The sequence below is a fragment of the Bos indicus x Bos taurus genome, unplaced genomic scaffold (genome assembly GCF_003369695.1).
Source record: "Bos indicus x Bos taurus breed Angus x Brahman F1 hybrid unplaced genomic scaffold, Bos_hybrid_MaternalHap_v2.0 tig00001462_arrow_arrow_obj, whole genome shotgun sequence".
NCBI lineage: Eukaryota > Metazoa > Chordata > Mammalia > Artiodactyla > Bovidae > Bos > Bos indicus x Bos taurus.
The window spans coordinates 27,334-45,018 of NW_020867426.1; the positions used below are offsets into that span (position 1 = coordinate 27,334).

The window sequence follows — 17,685 nt, forward strand, 5'->3', positions numbered from 1 at the left end:
CTTCCTTACTTCCAGGAGAGATCAAATTAAAAACAGCCTTTTTGTTCAAGAATTATTAAATGCCATATTCTTACTTGCTACTTTGCTATTAAAGTTCTGGGTTATGCTAAGCTCGACTCTTTAGAAGCTAAAAGAAGTTACCTTGTTGATATTTCTACAAAAAAATGCTACCCTTTTGGGACTTCCCTGGCACTCCAGTGGTTAAGACTTTGCACTCCCAATGCAGGGAGCAAAGGTTTGATCCCTGTTCGCAGAACTAAAATCCCACATGCCACACAACACAGGCCCATTCCCCCCTTCCCCCTCCCCCCCACATACAAAATGCTGCCCTCAAAGGATCATGGTCTAGAGGAACTTGGATACTTCTGATTGTTGGATCGGTCATTAGAAAACCTAATCTGTCTATGACAGCCATGACCCTTTAGCCATCTCTATTGTGACAGCTCAGAGAAGGCAGTGGCACCCCACTCCAGTACTCTTGCCTGGAAAATCCCATGGATGGAGGAGCCTAATGGCCTGCAGTCCATGGGGTCAGGTCGCTGAGGGTCAGACAATCTTGCTCAGTAAAGTCCAGGCCCCTCAGCTGGGGTGGGGTTGGGGATTTCCCATGGATGGCTGATGCATCTTATAGCCGAATGTTTGTCCTGAAGCCCATTCCCAACAGCCCCCCTCCCTTTGAGGACCTCCTGATAATTGATAATTGATCTCCTGCCTCATCCATGCACCACATAAGACACCTCAACATTATATCAAAGAACATTACAATTTCCACACCTTTCCTGAAGACCTTAGAAGTCCCTGTGACCCAGATCCCCATGACTTCCTGTAACCCAGAATGATCCCCAGTGGTTTGACCTCTGCTAAGCCTGGAGAATCCCATGGACAGAGGAGCCTGGAAGGCTGCAGTCCATGGGGTCACTAGGAGTCAGACACGACTGAGCGACTTCACTCTCACTTTTCACTTTCATGCATTGGAGAAGGAAATGGCAACCCACTCCAGTGTTCTTGCCTGGAGAATCCCAGGGACGGGGGTGCCTGGTGGGCTGCCGTCTATGGGGTCACACAGAGTCGGACACGACTGAAGCAACCTAGCAGCAGCAGCAGTACTGTTACAGCTAGTTGTAGCTGCACCCCTTTGGATATTTATCGAGTCAAACTTCTGCAACCAGATTTTCCTGTACCTTGCTTTGACCTCTCCTGTGTTGTAACTCTTAATCCAGCTAATCATACCTATTCTGCCTATATATTAATAGTTCTTACCAGTAGATTAGGTCTGCTTGTCATGGCAAAAGAACTCCCTTCTGTATGGCCTTTGAGAACAAAGTCCATAGAACAGGATGGTTTCTTCCTAATTGTTCACCAGACACCACTGACCCTTGGCTTGAAAGGGCCAATAGAATAATCCCAATTAATGGCACTAATAATAATCAAACCCAGCAGGAATCTTATGTATACCACCTGTTCTTATATCTGTAATGAATGGGCCTCTTGATGAGTTTATGAATGTTTGTACAGCTGGTGGATTGAAGGCCAGTGCTTACTAGGATTTCTAACTGTCCCCATGGACGTTCACAATAAATCTGAATTCTCCCATTGGTCTTGTCATTTGTCTTCTCCATTAAACCACATTGCCACCTTAAATGGGAATTCCCAGGAGGTAACATACATGACTAGATTTGCTTCCATTGGAAGGGCACTTATTCATGGCAGACTTGCCAATCCTACCATTATGACAATAGCAGCCCAAGAACAACTACTTGACTCACTGGCCAAAGTAATTTTGGATAATTGAGTAGCTCTTGGTTACCTAGCATTTGTATGAATGCAAATGCCACCTACTGTGCATGGATAAATTCCTCTATAGAAGTAGAGACTCCACTGGTATACCTCAGATATATTTTGGGTTGGTTCTCAACAACCACAATAAAATAAATATTATGGTAAAACAAGTTTCATAAATTTTGATTTCCCAGTGCATGTAAAAGTTATGTTTATACCATGCTGTAGTATATTAGCTACACACTGACTGAAAAACCAATGTACATACCTTGATTGAAAAACATTTTATTGTAAAAGAATGCCAACCATCATCTGAGCCTTTGGCAAGTCATAATCCTTTTGCTGGTGGAGAGTTTGAAATATTGTGAGAATTACCAGAATGTGACATAGAGACACAAAGGGAGCAAATGTTGTTAGAAAAATAGTGCCAGCAGACTTGCTCAATTCAGAGTTGCCATAAACCTTCATTTTATAAAAGTGAAAACAAAAAGTACCCCCCAAACCTCAATATCTACAAAGCATAATAAAGTGAAGTGCAATAAAATGAGGTATGCCTATACATAAAATTAGGGAACAAGCATATTGGCTACAACAAATTTCACTGACGAGCCATAGTCCTTTGATCTGCTTTCGGCTTAAACTTTCAACTTTTAGTGGTCTTTTATTGAGATAGTAACATTTAATAATTTGTACAATATTCTAAAAATTATTTTTATCAGTTTCTGATGCTGTGAAAGTGCTGCACTCAATATGCCAGCAAATTTGGAAAACTCAGCAGTGGCCACAGGACTGGAAAAGGTCAGTTTTCATTCCAATCTCAAAGAAAGGCAATGCTAAAGAATGCTCAAACTACTGCACAATTACACTCATCTCACACGCTAGTAAAGTAATGCTCAAAATTCTCCAAGCCAGGCTTCAGCAATATGTGAACCGTGAACTTCCTGATGTTCAAGCTGGTTTTAGAAAAGGCAGAGGAACAAGAGATCAAATTGCCAACATCCGCTGGATCATGGAAAAAGCAAGAGAGTTCCAGAAAAACATCTATTTCTGCTTTATTGACTATGCCAAAGCCTTGGACTGTGTGGATCACAATAAACTGCGGAAAATTCTGAGATGGGAATACCAGACCACCTGACCTGCCTCTTGAGAAATCTGTATGCAGGTCAAGAAGCAAGTTAGAACTGGACATGGAACAAAAGACTGGTTCCAAATAGGAAAAGGAGTTCATCAAGGCTGTATATTGTCACCCTGCTTATTTAACTTATATGCAGAGTACATCATGAGAAACGCTGGACTGGAAGAAACACAACCTGGAGTCAAGATTGCCGGGGAAATATAAATAACCTCAGATATGCAGATGACACCACCCTTATGGCAGAAAGTGAAGAGGAACTCAAAAGCCTCTTGATGAAAGTGAAAGTGGAGAGTGAAAAAGTTGGCTTAAAGCTCAACATTCAGAAAACGAAGATCATGGCATCCGGTCCCATCACTTCATGGGAAATAGATGGGAAAACAGTGGAAAGTGTCAGACTTTATTTTTTTGGGCTCCAAAATCACTGCAGATGCTGACTGCAGCCATGAAATTAAAAGACGCTTACTCCTTGGAAGGAAAGTTAAGACCAACCTAGATAGCATATTCAAAAGCAGAGACATTACTTTGCCAACAAAGGTCCGTCTAGTCAAGGCTATGGTTTTTCCAGTGGTCATGTATGGATGTGAGAGTTGGACTGTGAAGAAGGCTGAGCACCGAAGAATTGATGCTTTTGAACTGTGGTGTTGGAGAAGACTCTTGAGAGTCCCTTGGACTGCAAGGAGATCCAACCAGTCCATTTTGAAGGAGATCAGCCCTGGGATTTCTTTGGAAGGAATGATGCTAAAGCTGAAACTCCAGTACTTTGGCCACCTCATGTGAAGACTTGACTCATTGGAAAAGACTCTGATGCTGGGAGGGATTGGGGGCAGGAGGAGAAGGGGACAACCAAGGATGAGATGGCTGGATGGCATCACTGACTCATTGGACGTGAGTCTGAGTGAACTCCGGGAGTTGGTGATGGACAGGGAGGCCTGGTTGTACACTGCAGAGATGATTAGAAGACAGATCACAGCTGGAAAAGCCAAAGAGAAGGTCTCATTAACTTTAACTTATCTTAGGGTTCTTGTTCTAACAAATTTTCAGTTTTCATCTAAGAATGTTCGTCTGTTTTTCCTCAATAGAGACCTTTTTTCTTGGTTGAGCTTTCTTTCTTTTGATTTTAACTACATCCCTTTATGACCCCATCACTTTTTCTGGAAATGCTGGAAGAGAATCACAATTATCATTATGACCATTGATGCACAGGCAAAGCCAGTGGCCAGAGCCAGGAAGTGGAGGTCAGAGAGGTGAACAGTGTACCCAACAGTGAGCCAGAGCTCCCCTGTTCCCTGCTGCCAAATCAACATCAGGTGGGTCCTTCACCTGGCAGGTGTATGTCCCATTATCGTCAATCTGCAGTTTCCAAAGGATGGAGACATCACTGATCAGGGCTCCCATCCCATACCACCCAGTCCTTGAAACTCCCACTCATGGGTTTGAAGGGATCCACATAGTAGTAGAAAATAAATAGATCCATCTCAAGACCATAAATTCCAGGTCACTGTTAGAGCATAACCCATAGGGAAGAAGTTAGAGAAAGTATACAGATGATAAAGAGAATTAAATTGTTTGTGCTTGCCTTTAGAGAGCATACCACAAAGCTCAGGGATTTTTATTCTTAAGAATAAAAGTTTAAAAAATTATAAATAAAAATTCTTGGAAATTCCTTGGCAGTCCAGTGGTTAGGACTCTGAACTTTCACTACCGAGGGCCTGTGGTCAGTCCCTCATTGAGGAACTAAGATCCCACAAGCCTCATGGCAAGACCAAGATACAAAGAATAAAAATTCTCAGGAATCACATGTAACTAAAAAGACTATGAGAACTGAAACTTTGAATAAATAACATCATAATAAAATACAAAGATTAACTACAAAAACAATACAACTCCCATCACTTGTCTAAAATATATTATCAAGCACCTGTGAGCAATCCTAAATTGTACCAAAAATTGTAAATAAAAGCCAATCACACTTAATCCCAAGAAGGAGAGTTAAGAGCAAACCTTGATGCTGCCCATCCCTCTTTCACCCTGAGATTTTGAATATTTGTGCTTTTCACAAATGAGACAACTTCATAAAAGCTGCTTTTAAATTTTAGACGCTGGCTTAGACTAAGTCCAGTGTGAAAGAATCCACTGTGGGATAAAAGTTCACAGGGTGACCAACGGAGTTAGAAGAAGTCTCTGGTGACTTCCTTCTGAGAGATATCACATCCACAGAGTTACAGTGAATGACTAGCACCCCAGAAAACTGCATTTCCTTCTGCATACAAGGGAAACTTCCTCAAGGAAACAAGCTTTTCTTCTGAGGTAAGTAGTACTTCCCTGGTGGCTCAAATGGTAAAGAATCTGCCTGAAATGTGGGAGACTCGGGTTCGATCCCTGGGTTGGGAAGATATCCTGGAGAAGGAAATGGCAACCCACTCCAGTATTCTTGCCTGGAGAATCCCATGGACAAAGGAACCTGGAGGGCTACAGTCCATGGGGTTGCAGAGTCAGACACGACTAAGCATTTAACACTAATCACTTTAATTAGTCTGAGTACCATACCTAGGGGCTTCCCTGATATCTCAATTGGTAAAGAATCTGCCTGCAATGAGGGAGACCCAGGTTCAGTCCCTGGGTTGGGAAGATCCCCTGGAGAAGGGAAAGGCTACCCACTCCAGGATTCTGGCCTGGAGAATTCCACGGACGTACAGTCCGTAGGGTCGCAGAGAGTCGGATGCAACTGTGCAACTTTCACTTTCACCACACGTAAGGTTTCCCTGGTGGCTCAGATGGCAAAGAATCTGCCTGCCTTGCAGGAGACCTGGGTTTAATCCCTGGGTTAGGAAGATCTCCTGGAGGCAGGGATGGCCACCCACCCCAGTATTCTTGCCTGGGAAATCCCATGGACAGAGAAGCCTGGAGGGCTATGGTCCATAGCTTCACAAAGAGCAGGACACAACTGAAACAACTTAGCACCCTTGCACAGCACACACACCACACCTAAGACTTACGTAACAGTTTATAATCCTCCAGTCCATCCTAAAGGAGATCAGTCCTGGGTGTTCATTGGAAGGACTGATGTTGAAGCTGAAACTGCAATACTTTCGCCACCTGATGCAAAGAACTGACTCCTTTGAAAAGACCCTGATGCTGGGAAAGATTGAGGGCAGGAGGAGAAAGGGATGACAGAGGATGAGGTGGTTGGATGGCATCACCGACTCAATGGACATGCGTTTGGGTGGACTCTGGGAGTTTGTGATGGACAGGGAGGCCTGGTGTGCTGTGGTTCATGGGGTCGCAAAGAGTTGGACACGACTGAGCGACTGAACTGAATCCTCCAGGCTGAGTGAAGAAAGGCAATGACATAGAGCAGAGACTGAGCTGCTAAGCAGGGGGCCAGAAAGGGTCGTGTTTGGGGAGAATACCTAAAAATAGGGCAGAGATTTAGGGGAGTCGTTGACTGGTCCAAATCCTAGGACCCAAGAGTACGAGAGGTCTGCGCTAGCCTGTACGGATCAGGTGTGTAGACATGGTTGGGAAAAAGCTCTTGTTACTTTATTTTATATCTTAGCAGCGCTTTCAGAGTGGCACCTGAAGATAGGGATTTCTAGTCCTCTTTATCCTTTGTCTCAAGCTGCTCTGTGTGATAAGGGGGCCATTTAGCCACACAGGCTTGTTAAGCACTTGAAATGTGGTGAATATGACTGAGAAGCTTAACTTTGTCAGGTACACAACATAAAGTACATAAAGTTGTGTACCTAACCATTTCTAAGTTAGGTAGTGTTAAGTACATTCAGTTTTGTGCAACCAATCTTCACAGCTCATTTTTATCTTGAAAACTTGAAACTATGTATTAACAACTCCCCATTTTCTGCCTCCTCCCAATCTCTGGAAACATCACCATTCTAATTTCTGGCTCTGTGAACCTACTTTTGATACTTAATGTAAGTGGAATCATACAATATTTGTCTTTTTGTGACTGGCTTATTTCACACTGCTTAATGTCAATGGCACCCCACTCCAGTACTCTTGCCTGGAAAAATCCCATGGACAGAGGAGCCTGGAAGGCTGCAGTCCATGGGGTCGCTGAGGGTTGGACACGACTGAATGACTTCACTTTCACTTTTCACTTTCATGCATTGGAGAAGGAAATGGCAACCCACTCCAGTGTTCTTGCCTGGAGAATCCCAGGGACGGGGGAGCCTGGTGGGCTGCCGTCTATGGGGTAGCACAGAGTCAGACACGACTGAAGCGACTTAGCAGCAGCAGCAGATAGCATATTAAAAATCAGAGACATTACTTTACCAACAAAGTCCATCTAGTCAAGGCTATGGTTTTTCCAGTAGTCATATATGGATGTGAGAGTTGGACTATAAAGAGAGCTGAGTGCCAAAGAATTGATGCTTTTGAACTGTGGTGTTGGAGAAGACTCTTGAGAGTCCCTTGGACAGGAAGGAGATCCAACCAGTCCACCTAAAGGAAATCAGTCCTGGGTGTTCATTGGAAGGACTGATGTTGAAGCTGAAACTGCAATACTTTAGCCACCTGATGTGAAGAGCTGACTCATTTGAAAAGACCCTGATGCTGGGAAAGATTGAGGGCAGGAGGAGAAAGGGATGACAGAGGATGAGGTGGTTGGATGGCATCACTGACTCACTGACAATGGACATGAGTTTGGGTAAACACTGGGAGTTGGTGATGAACAGGGAGGCCTGGCATGCTGCAGTCCATGGGGTGGCAAAGAGTCGGACACAACTGAGCAACTGAGCTGAACTGAACTGGATAACTAAAGACTTCCCAGGTGGCTCCGAGGTAAAGAATCTGCCTGTCAATGCCAGACATAGGAGACATGGGTTCAATTCCTGGCTCAGGAAGATTTTCTGCAGGAGGAAATGGTAACCCACTCCAGTATACCTGCTGGGATAACCCTATGGACAGAGGAGCCTGGCAGGCTACAGTTCATGGGGTTACAAAAAGTCAGACATGACTGAGGGACTGAGCACATGGAGAACTAAGATTCCCACATACCACAGAATAGCTGAGCTTATGTACCACAACCAGAGAGACCTCTTGCTGGAACTAAGACGAATCATAGCCAAATAAATACTAAAAAAAGAAAAAAAAAAGTTGCAAAGTTAGTATAGGGAGTTCCTGTATACACTGCATTATGTCTCCTGTATTTAATGTCTATATAACCATGGCATATTTGTCAAAACTAAGAAATTCACACTGATATGATACTCTTAATTAAACTACAGACTTTAATCTGATTTTACCATTTATGTCCTTCCACTGTTTCAGAATCGAAACTACAATCCCATATTGCATTTAGCATACAAGTTTTTTATATACCAAGTTCAGTTCAGTTCAGCTGCTCAGTCCTGTCGGACTCTTTGCGACCCCATGAATTGCAGCATGCCAGGCCTCCCTGTCCATCACCAACTCCCGGAGTCCACCCAATCCCATGTCCATTGAGTCGGTGATGCCATCCAACCATCTCATCCTCTGTCATCCCCTTCTCCTGCCGCCCTCAATCTTTCCCAGCATCAGGGTCTTTTCAAATGAGTCAGCTCTTCCCATCAGGTGGCCAGAGTATTGGAGTTTCAGCTTCAACATCAGTATATACCAAGATCTTGCCTCATTTTACTATTCACAATGTTTTTTTTTCCATTTCTCTTCAGAATAAAGGCTCTAAGGTTTTGTATGGTTATATATAATTCATAAATGTAATTATCTATATCCATAAATGTATGGTTATGCATACATAACCATATGTGTCTGACTCTTTGCGACTCCATGGACTGTAGCCTTCCAAGCTTCTCGGTCCATGGGGTTTTCCAGGCAAGAATACTGGAGTGGGGTGCCGTTTCCTTCTCCAGGGGATCTTCCCCACCCAGGGATTGAGCCCAGGTCTCCGGCATTGCAGGCAGATGCTTTACCCCTCTGAGCCACCAGAGAAGCCCGTATATATAATTCATAAATGTAATTATCTATACCCATAAATGTATGGTTATGTATAATTCATAAATGTGATGCCCACAACTACCAAAACACAGTTATGGTCAACAATATAGGACTAACTGTTGTAGCCAGGGAGATCTGACACTATGGGGAACCCTTGGGTATCTTAGGAAGTTAATGTTAAAAGGGGCTTACTGGGACTTACTCAAAGGCCCGTGGTTAGGACTTCACCTTCCAAAGCATGGGGGTGCCAGTTGGATCCTCCCCTCGGGGAGCTAAGAATCCTACACGCTTCTTAGCCAAAAACCGAAAGCATACAACAGTAACAGTAGAGAGTTTTAAAATGGTCCACATAAAAAAAAATCTTAAAAAAAATTAAAAGGGCTTATTGTAGTGTTTGGGTGTATGTAGGTGATTTGGGGGAGGGCCCAAGGAAATGGTGATTTAATTGTTATCTGAAAAGCAGGAGGAATGGAGCAGGACTAGAGTTGTCACTGGAAAAGCAATAGTCACTCATGTTAGCTAGAGAAGGGATGTTTGGTCTTTTTGTGTTTGCATGTCTGTTTACTGTTCATGCACAGTTAGTCTTAAATTTCTTCACCTTCTGTCTCGTTAGATACCTCATTTGACATCAAAATTCCATGATGTCGCTTATGTTCATCCGGGGATTCAGGCCAGCTACCCACGATGGTTGTCGGGGCTCCTTTACTTTTTAACGCTAAATCTGAGCATAATTAAGATGAAAAACAAAAGGAGATCACTCAGCTGCTTTTGTAACAGAATATGACAACTCTTGGTCCCTGACACTACCTAACCCAAATAACTCGTTACCAAGGGCTGGAAAGGTCAATGTGTCTTGTTTAGAGCAGAAACAGCTGGCCTGGATGTAGCAGGAAACCAAACGACACTGGCCTGGACCGCGTTTCCTCCAGAAGTGAAGGGTTCCGCGGTGACTTCCTCTGCCCCAGGCCTGCCCTGCCCTCTGAAGGAACCAGTTAACAGAGCTAGCCGATGTCACGTGACAGTGCAGAGTAGACCCTAGAGAGCACACCTTGCGGCTGCGGTCGCTCGATCCGCCTTCATCGGTCTCCGATGTTCCTGGTTCCCTCCTTCTTTCTCGCCAGGAAATGACTCTCATTTCCTTCTACCACGCTAGTCTTCTGTCTCGACATTCTTTGAGCTCACTGGGAGACCCTCCCAGTCAGTACCACTAAAGCCTCAAACTTGCCACAAAAGGCCTCTTCTCTCCCAAGGGCTCGCCCACGTCCCGCAGCACCCCTCCCTGCAGCGGGTCGCTAAGCATGCCCCGGCCCTGCCCTGCGCCTGGATGGCCAATCCGTGTGCGTCACAATGGCGTCCTGGTGGCCCCGCCCCCGGACGCCCGTCTCGGAGACCCCGCCCCCGTGTTGTCCTTCCGGCTCGCTTTTAGACGTAGGATTGCGCCGTCTTCCGGGGGAAGAAGGTGGGGTTTGACAATAATCCGGAAGCGGGGCGGGGGCGCGGGCTTGTGGGCTGTTGTTCCCGGCTGCTCGGGCACATGACCGACAGGGGGCAGGGCACACCGAGAACCGAAGGGCTCGTGAAGGTACCGCGTGTGCCAAGGGCGGCGGGAGTTGTTTGACTCCCGCCCACAGCGCTTCTGACCACGCCCCTCCGTAGTCCGCCCCAGGGATTTTCTTGGCGATGGTAAACAAGCCTCTCTTGAGTTAACTAGAACTTCACAGTCCCCGGCGTTTCGTTCTGGCAACCCACTCCATTACTCTTGCCTGGCAAATCGCATGGGCGGAGGAGCCTGGTAGGCTGCAGTCAATGGGGTCTCGAAGAGTGGGACATGACTGACTTCACTTTCACTTTTCATTTTCATGCATTGGAGAAGGAAATGGCAACCCACTCCAGTATTCTTGCCTGGAGAATCCCAGGGACGGGGGAGCCTGGTGGGCTTCCATCTATGGGGTCGCACAGAGTCGGACACGACTGAAGCGACTTAGCAGCAGCAGCAGCAGGGTGTTCAGGGAACAAGGACGGCCGAGGTGTGGGATGTGAAGAAGAGCGGGAACAGGGAGACTCGGAGCCTTAAGCGAAGGGTGGGGCGGGCGGCCTGTTCGAGACCTGCACACTCGGAACAGACTGGGACCTGGAACCCCTGGGGTTAGAGACTGTGGAGTATCCTTGGTTCCAATGGAGGAGTCGCCAGCCCATCTAGGGAGACGGAGTCAAGGGGGCCAGAAATGGGTCGTGTTTGGGGAGAATACCTTTTTTAGGGTAGAGATTTAGGGGAGTCGTTGAGTGGTCCAAATCCTAGGACCCAAGGGTACGAGAGGTCTGCGCTAGCCTGTAGGGATCAGGTGTGTAGACGTGGTTGGGAAAAAGCTCTTGTTACTTTATTTTATATCTTGCTGCTGCTGCTAAGTCGCTTCAGTCATGTCCGACTCTGTGCGACCCCATAGTCGGAAGCCCACCAGGCTCCCCCGTCCCTGGGATTCTCCAGGCAAGAACACTGGAGTGGGTTGCCATTTCCTTCTCCAATGCATGAGAGTGAAAAGTGAAAGTGAAGTCATTCAGTCGTGTCCGACTCCTAGCGACCCCATGGACTGCAGGCTTTGCTACTCAACTTTTCTCCTACCCATTTCCTGTTCCCTGAGGAAATAATTTCAAACTTTTGAATTTTCTGCCCCATTAGTTTTATTCCTTTTGTATCTGCATCTCTTTGTGTATTTCGTTCATCAGCTTCGCTAAATTTGAATACTTAAGTCTGAAATATTTCCTGATTGATCTCCTTTGCCTCCTGGTCACACTTCTCTGCAGCATGTGTATAGGCAGCTGTTTGCTTTTCTTTCTTTTTCTAGACGTATCCTTGACTGTATTTTGCACTGGTTCCATTTTTGACGGCTCATCTTGGAGTGAGTTTGAATTCAGCAGATTGTGGGAGTGGGTCCAAGGCTCTCATACTTTTCTTTATTATCAAGATTTGCGTGTAGTTTATTTTTTTCCCCACTTTAAAAATATGACATGTAAGAGATCTTTTGTAAAACATACCTCAACGGTATAAAGAATACTACTCAATCCAAATTTTAAGAAATAGAACTCAGCGTGGTTCTCTTTCTCATCAGATCTGAGCACTGGTCTTGGCGGTCATAAAGGTCATAAAGTAGTAGTAATGAGACTCTCCTCACAGTGCTTGGAGTCTGCTGTATGGCCTGTGGGCTTCTTTCAAACAAGGTTAAATTCTTTTAGAACTTGTTTCCTCCTCCCCCGTACAATGGCATAATCTCAGGCTTAAAAGTGAAATTGCCCAGTTATGCCCTACTCTTTGCTATCCCAAGGGGTGTAGCTTACCAGGTCCCTCCGTCCAAGGGATTTTCCAGGCAAGGGTACTGGAGTGGGTTGCCATTTTCTTCTCCAGGGGATCTTCCTAACCCAGGGATGGAACCTGGCTCTCCTTTGTTGCAGTCAGGCAGATGCTTTACTGTCTGGGCCACCAGGGAAGCCCAACAGTAGGTGAAGCTTTGTTGTTCAGTTGCTCAGTCGTGTTGTTCTCTTTGTGATCCCATGGACTGCAGCATTCCAGCCTTCTCTGTCCATTGCCATCTCCCATCTCATTTCCATTGAGTTGGTGATGCCATCCAACCATCTCATCTACTGCTGTCCCCTTCTCCTCCTGCCTTCTATCTTTCACAGTATCAGAATGTTTTCTAACAAGTCAGCTCTTCCCATTAGGTGGCCAAAGTACTGGAGCTTCAGTTTCAGCATCAGTCCTTTTAATGAACATTTAGGATTGATTTCCTTTAGGATTGACTGGTTGGATCTCCTTGCAGTCCAAGGGACTCGAAAGAGTCTTCTCCAACACCACAGTTCAAAAGCACCAATTCTTTGGCGCTTAGCCTTCTTTATAGTCCAACTCTCACATCCAGACGTGTCTACTGGAAAAACCGTAGCTTTGATTACATAGAGCTTTGTTGGCAAAGTAATGTCTCTGCTTTTTAATATGCTCTCTAGATTTGCCGTAGCTTTTATTCCAAGGAGCAAGCGTCTTAATTTTGTGGCTGCAGTTACCATCTGCAGTGATTTTTTTAGCCCAAGAAAATAAAGTCTCTCCCTGTTTCCATTGTTTCCCCATCTATTTACCATGAAGTGATGGGACCAGATGCCATTATCTTAGTTTTCTGACTGTTGAGTTTTAAGCCAGCTTTTTCACTCTCTTTCACTTTCATCAAGAGACTCTTTCGTTCCTCTTAGCTTTCTGCCATAAGGGTGGTGTCATCTGCATAATTATTGCTATTTCTCCCCGCAATCTAGATTCCAGCTTGTTGATACAGTGATTGCTGATTAATATTTCTGTATTTGGGAGAGATTTCTCATAAGTTCTCTTGCCTCTTGATTGAGAGTGATCCTTTAGTCTAAAATATGTTACCAGTAAAAATGTATTTGTCTGTTATTGTGGATATACAGAGGATCTTCTATAGGAAGAGGAGAACTAAGAGATAGTAGATTCTTTTGTTTTGTTTGCTAATGTTGGTACCTAGCATATCAGTAAGCAGTAGAAGATGCCTGGATGTAAAAAAGAAAGAACGAGAACGCCACATTTATCTTAAGACACTTCATGTGATCCCAGTCTTCCCAGCTCCCCCATCACTATCTTGAATTTTATGTTTGTCAATTGCTTGCTTTTCTTTATAATTTGACTAAAATTGTATCCCATAGAAAAATGTATTTAATAGTTTTGCATGTCTTTGGATTCTATATCTGTTGTTTTCATACTCTTCTATGCCTTTCTTCGGTTAATCGGCCTTGTCTGTTGTCTTCACAGTATTATGAAGACCAAGCATAAAGCTATAGTATTTTTTGCTGTTTTATAGCGTTCCATTTAGTAAGTGGGCAACAACTTATTTCCCCACTATTCTGTTAAAGGAGTTATAGATTGTTTTCAGTTTTCTGTATTATAAACAGTGATGCTTTGAATTAGTACCTATTTTCTGGTCTGGGGCAATGTTTCCTCCTCTTCCATTTTCTGAGAGAGATTGTTTAAACTTGGTTTTAATTCTTCTCTAAATATCTGATATAGCTTTTCCAGTGAAACCATCTGGTCTGGAGATTTGGGGGAAAGTTTTAAAATTATGAATTCAATTTTTTGATAGTTATAGAACTGTTCAAATTATTTCATACTAGAGGAGCTGTGATAGTAACTTTTTGAGGAATTTGATCTAAGTTGACAAATTTACGTGAGTAGAGTTCTTTATAGTGTTCTCATAAAACAACCTTTGAGGTTATTTTGCCAAAATTGAAATATTTTCAGTCATTATTTCTTCAAATACTTTCCAGTCTCACATTCTTTCTCTTTCCCTTCTGAGACTCCCATGATGTGATCATTAGATCTTTTGTTATATTCCCACAGGTTCTGGAGGCATTTTTAATTTTTTGATGCTCTGTTTTCATTCCTTCAGATTGGATAACTTATAGTATTCTTTATTCAAGTTTTCTGACTTTCCCCCATCTACTGGGTCCATTCTGCTTTTGAGCCCATCTAGTGAGTTTTTTATTTTGGTAGTTATATTTTTCAGTTCTAGAATTTCTCCCTGGTTCTTTAAATCTTCTGTTTCTTTGCTAAGTTGTACTTTTCCACTTACTTAAAACATGTTCATAATTGCTCACTGAAGCATTTTTGTGATGGCTGCTCTAAATTCCTTGTCAGATATTCCAAATATTGGTGTTTCTGTCTTTTAGTTTTTTTTTTTTTTTTTTTGCCACACCATGGGGCTTTTGGGATCTTAGTTCCCTGAGCAGGAATCAGACCAGAGCCCTTGGCAGTGAAACTGTGGAGTCCTAAGCATTGGACCACCAGGGAATTTCTTCTGGTTTTCTTTTCTCATTTAAGTGGGAATTTTCCTGGTATTGGTATGATGATTATTTTTTTTAATCCTGGATATTTTTATCATTTTCTTGAGACTGTGGCTCTTACCCAAATCTCTTTTTAGCAGGTTTTCTCTGACACCATACTGGCTAAGGAAAGGGAGATGCTACCTCATTACTGCCAGGTAGGGTGGAAGTCTAGGTTGCCCACTAGGCTTCTTTTGACTAACTGGGGCTGGGGATTGGGAGAGGTACCTCATTCTAGTGGACTGGGTTGGCTGTCCGGTTCCCTACCGGACCTTCAGTGACAGTGGCTTGGCTGCAAGAATGAGATGTATGTGTTGCAGCCTGGTGAGGGGAAGTCTGAGCTTCCTGTTAGGCCTTGACTGATATGGGTGGCGGGGGTGGCACACTTATTTTCTGTGGAGCTTGGCTGAAGTAGGGTGGTTATTGCCTGCAAGTTTTGTCTTTCAAGGCTACCCCTTTCTTTATCCTTTGGCTCAGAAGAGCAAGCTTCTCTTAGTACCCACTGACATTTTCAGATGGCTGGCTTCTCAGACACCCAATGTAGAATATATGAGGCAAAAAGAAAACTCAGGAACCCTATGTCATGTCATTTCTTGAGTCCCAAGATAATTTCCTGGTCTAGTTTCTCTTCACCTTTCAGTTTTGTTAAGTTTATCTCTATAATTTCAGTATGTTTAGCCATATTTAATGGGAGGAATATGAAGATATCTTCTTTATCTTATCCTGAACTGGAAGTTTTGCCTTTATTTTTGAAAGGTATTTTTGCTCTCTTTGAAATTATTTGACAATTTTTCTTTTAGGACTTTAAAGATGTCATTCCACAGTGTTCTCTTTTGTATTGTCTCCTGTGAGAAATCTGATGTTATCCTTTGTATGTTCTTTATTTAACATGTCTTTCTGGCTGATTTAAGACTAAATACACTTGATCTGAGCCAAAAGGCTGAGAAATGATTAAGATTTTTTAAAAAATCCCTTATTTTGAGCAATTTGATTCTGATGTTATTTGGTGTCATTTCCTTTATGTTTCTTTAGTTTAGGATTCATTGAGTTTCTTGGAACCTTATAGTGTTTTTTTAAGTGTGGAAAGTTTTAGGCCATCATTTTGTTACTGAACAAAGTTTGTGTGTCTTATGGACAGTGAGGCCAAACAAACCAAAATGGTGGCGTTTGGAGTAGAGAGGGTTTATTGCAGGGCAAAGCAAAGAGAACTTGTCGCTCATGCTCAAAATCCCCTTCCTCCATTGTTTTGGTGGAGAAGTTTTGCTTAAATTTGTTTATTTTTATTTATTAAAATTTTTCGCTGCTCTGGGTGTCTGTTGCTGCTCAGGCTTTCTCTAGTTGTGGTGAGCGGTGGCTGCTCTTCGTTGTGTGGGCTTCTTACTGTAGTGGCCTCTCTTGTGGAGCACAGGCTGTAGGTGCGTGTGCTTCAGTAGTTGTGGTGTGTGGGCTCAGTAGTTGTGGCTTGAGGGCTCTAGTGCTCTGGTTCAGTAGTTGCAGTACACAGGCTTAGTTGCTCCATGGCATGCTGCTTCCCAGACTGGGGGTCGAACCCATGTCCCCTCATTGGCAGGTGGATTCTTAACCATTAGAGCACCAGGGAAGCCTGAGAAGTTTTTATAAGCTAAATTTGAGATGAAGGCTTCGGGTGTATGACTTCCTTTTGATAGGTTGATGGTGAGCTAGTGTAACCAAAATTCAGCCCCTGTACACTGGTACAAAATTGCATCTTGGAGGTGGAGTTTTGGGTGAAGTATGAATAGCTATAGGGTTCCCAGGTGGCCCTAGTGGTAAAGAATCCACCTGCCAATGCAGGAGCCACAGGAGATGCAGTTTCAGTCCCTGGGTTAAGAAGATCCCCTGGAGGAGGGCATGGCAACCCACTCCAGTATTCTTGTTTGAAAAATCCCATGTACAGAGGAGCCTGGCAGGCTGTAGTCCAGTGGATCACAAAAAGTTAGATATGACTGAGCACACATACATGCAGCCATGAATAACTATGTTGTTTTGCCAGGCAAAGGGGGCCACAGTAGGCAAATGCCCTTCAAACTATGTCCCAACCTAGAGGAGGTAGTGAGGAGTTTTTATACTAATGATCAGCGTGTGGACATTCTTCTGACTGTTTATTGGTGAGGTAAGTAGAAGTCAGCAACATCAATCTTCTGGTTCCAACCAGTCTGGGATCTGCATGCTTGAGTTCAGCATATGGACTCAAACTCAAAAACCCGGCCAAAACCCTGCTTGGGACTCGAACCCATGCAGAACCCATAGTCTTCCAACTGAGATCACAAACTTGGTTTCAGGTCATAATGAAGCTACGGTTCTTGATGTCTCATCACAGAAAAAATTCAGTGAGAGACATAGTGATAGGTAAGAAGTGGATTTATTCAGAGAAACACACTCCACAGAGTGTGGGTCATTGCAGAGGGTGAGTGCAGTGGCCTTGAAATGTGTGGTTAGCTTTTATGGCCTGGGTAATTTCATAAGCTAGTGAGTGGGAGGATTGTTCCAACTATTTTTGGGACGGGGTGAAGATTTCCAGGAATTGGGCCGCTGCCCAGTTTTTGGTCTTTTGACAGCTGACCTTGGAACTGTCATGGTACCTCTGGGTGTGTCTTTAGCTTGCTGATTGAGGATCATGGTCTAGTCATCCAAGTTGACTTGTCTGCCATCTTGAACTCATTTGATTCTAATCAGTTTATGTTGTATCCTCTAGGCTATGTCATTCTTTCCAAGGTTGTGCCCTGCCCCCTTCCCTTCTGTTTCACAGCTACTGAGCCCACTTGCTGCCAACTGCTAAAGCCCATGTGCCTAGAGCCTGAGCTCTGCAACAAGAGAAGCCACCGCGCACTGCAACTAGAGAATAGCCCCCACTTGCTGCAACTACAGAAAGCCCATATGCAGCAACGAAGACCCACCACAGCCAAAAAACAAATAAATGAGTAAGTTAAAAA

General features: G+C 44.0%; 1 long non-coding RNA gene across 1 annotated transcript; it reads left to right on the forward strand.

Annotated features, from left to right (window-relative positions):
• The first annotated feature begins 10,359 nt into the window (after nucleotides 1–10,359).
• Nucleotides 10,360–17,540, forward strand: LOC113888740. Its single transcript, XR_003510048.1, has 3 exons — nucleotides 10,360–10,546; nucleotides 16,746–16,865; nucleotides 17,502–17,540. It is a non-coding gene; the product is annotated as an uncharacterized LOC113888740 (long non-coding RNA).
• The last annotated feature ends 145 nt before the right edge of the window (nucleotides 17,541–17,685 follow it).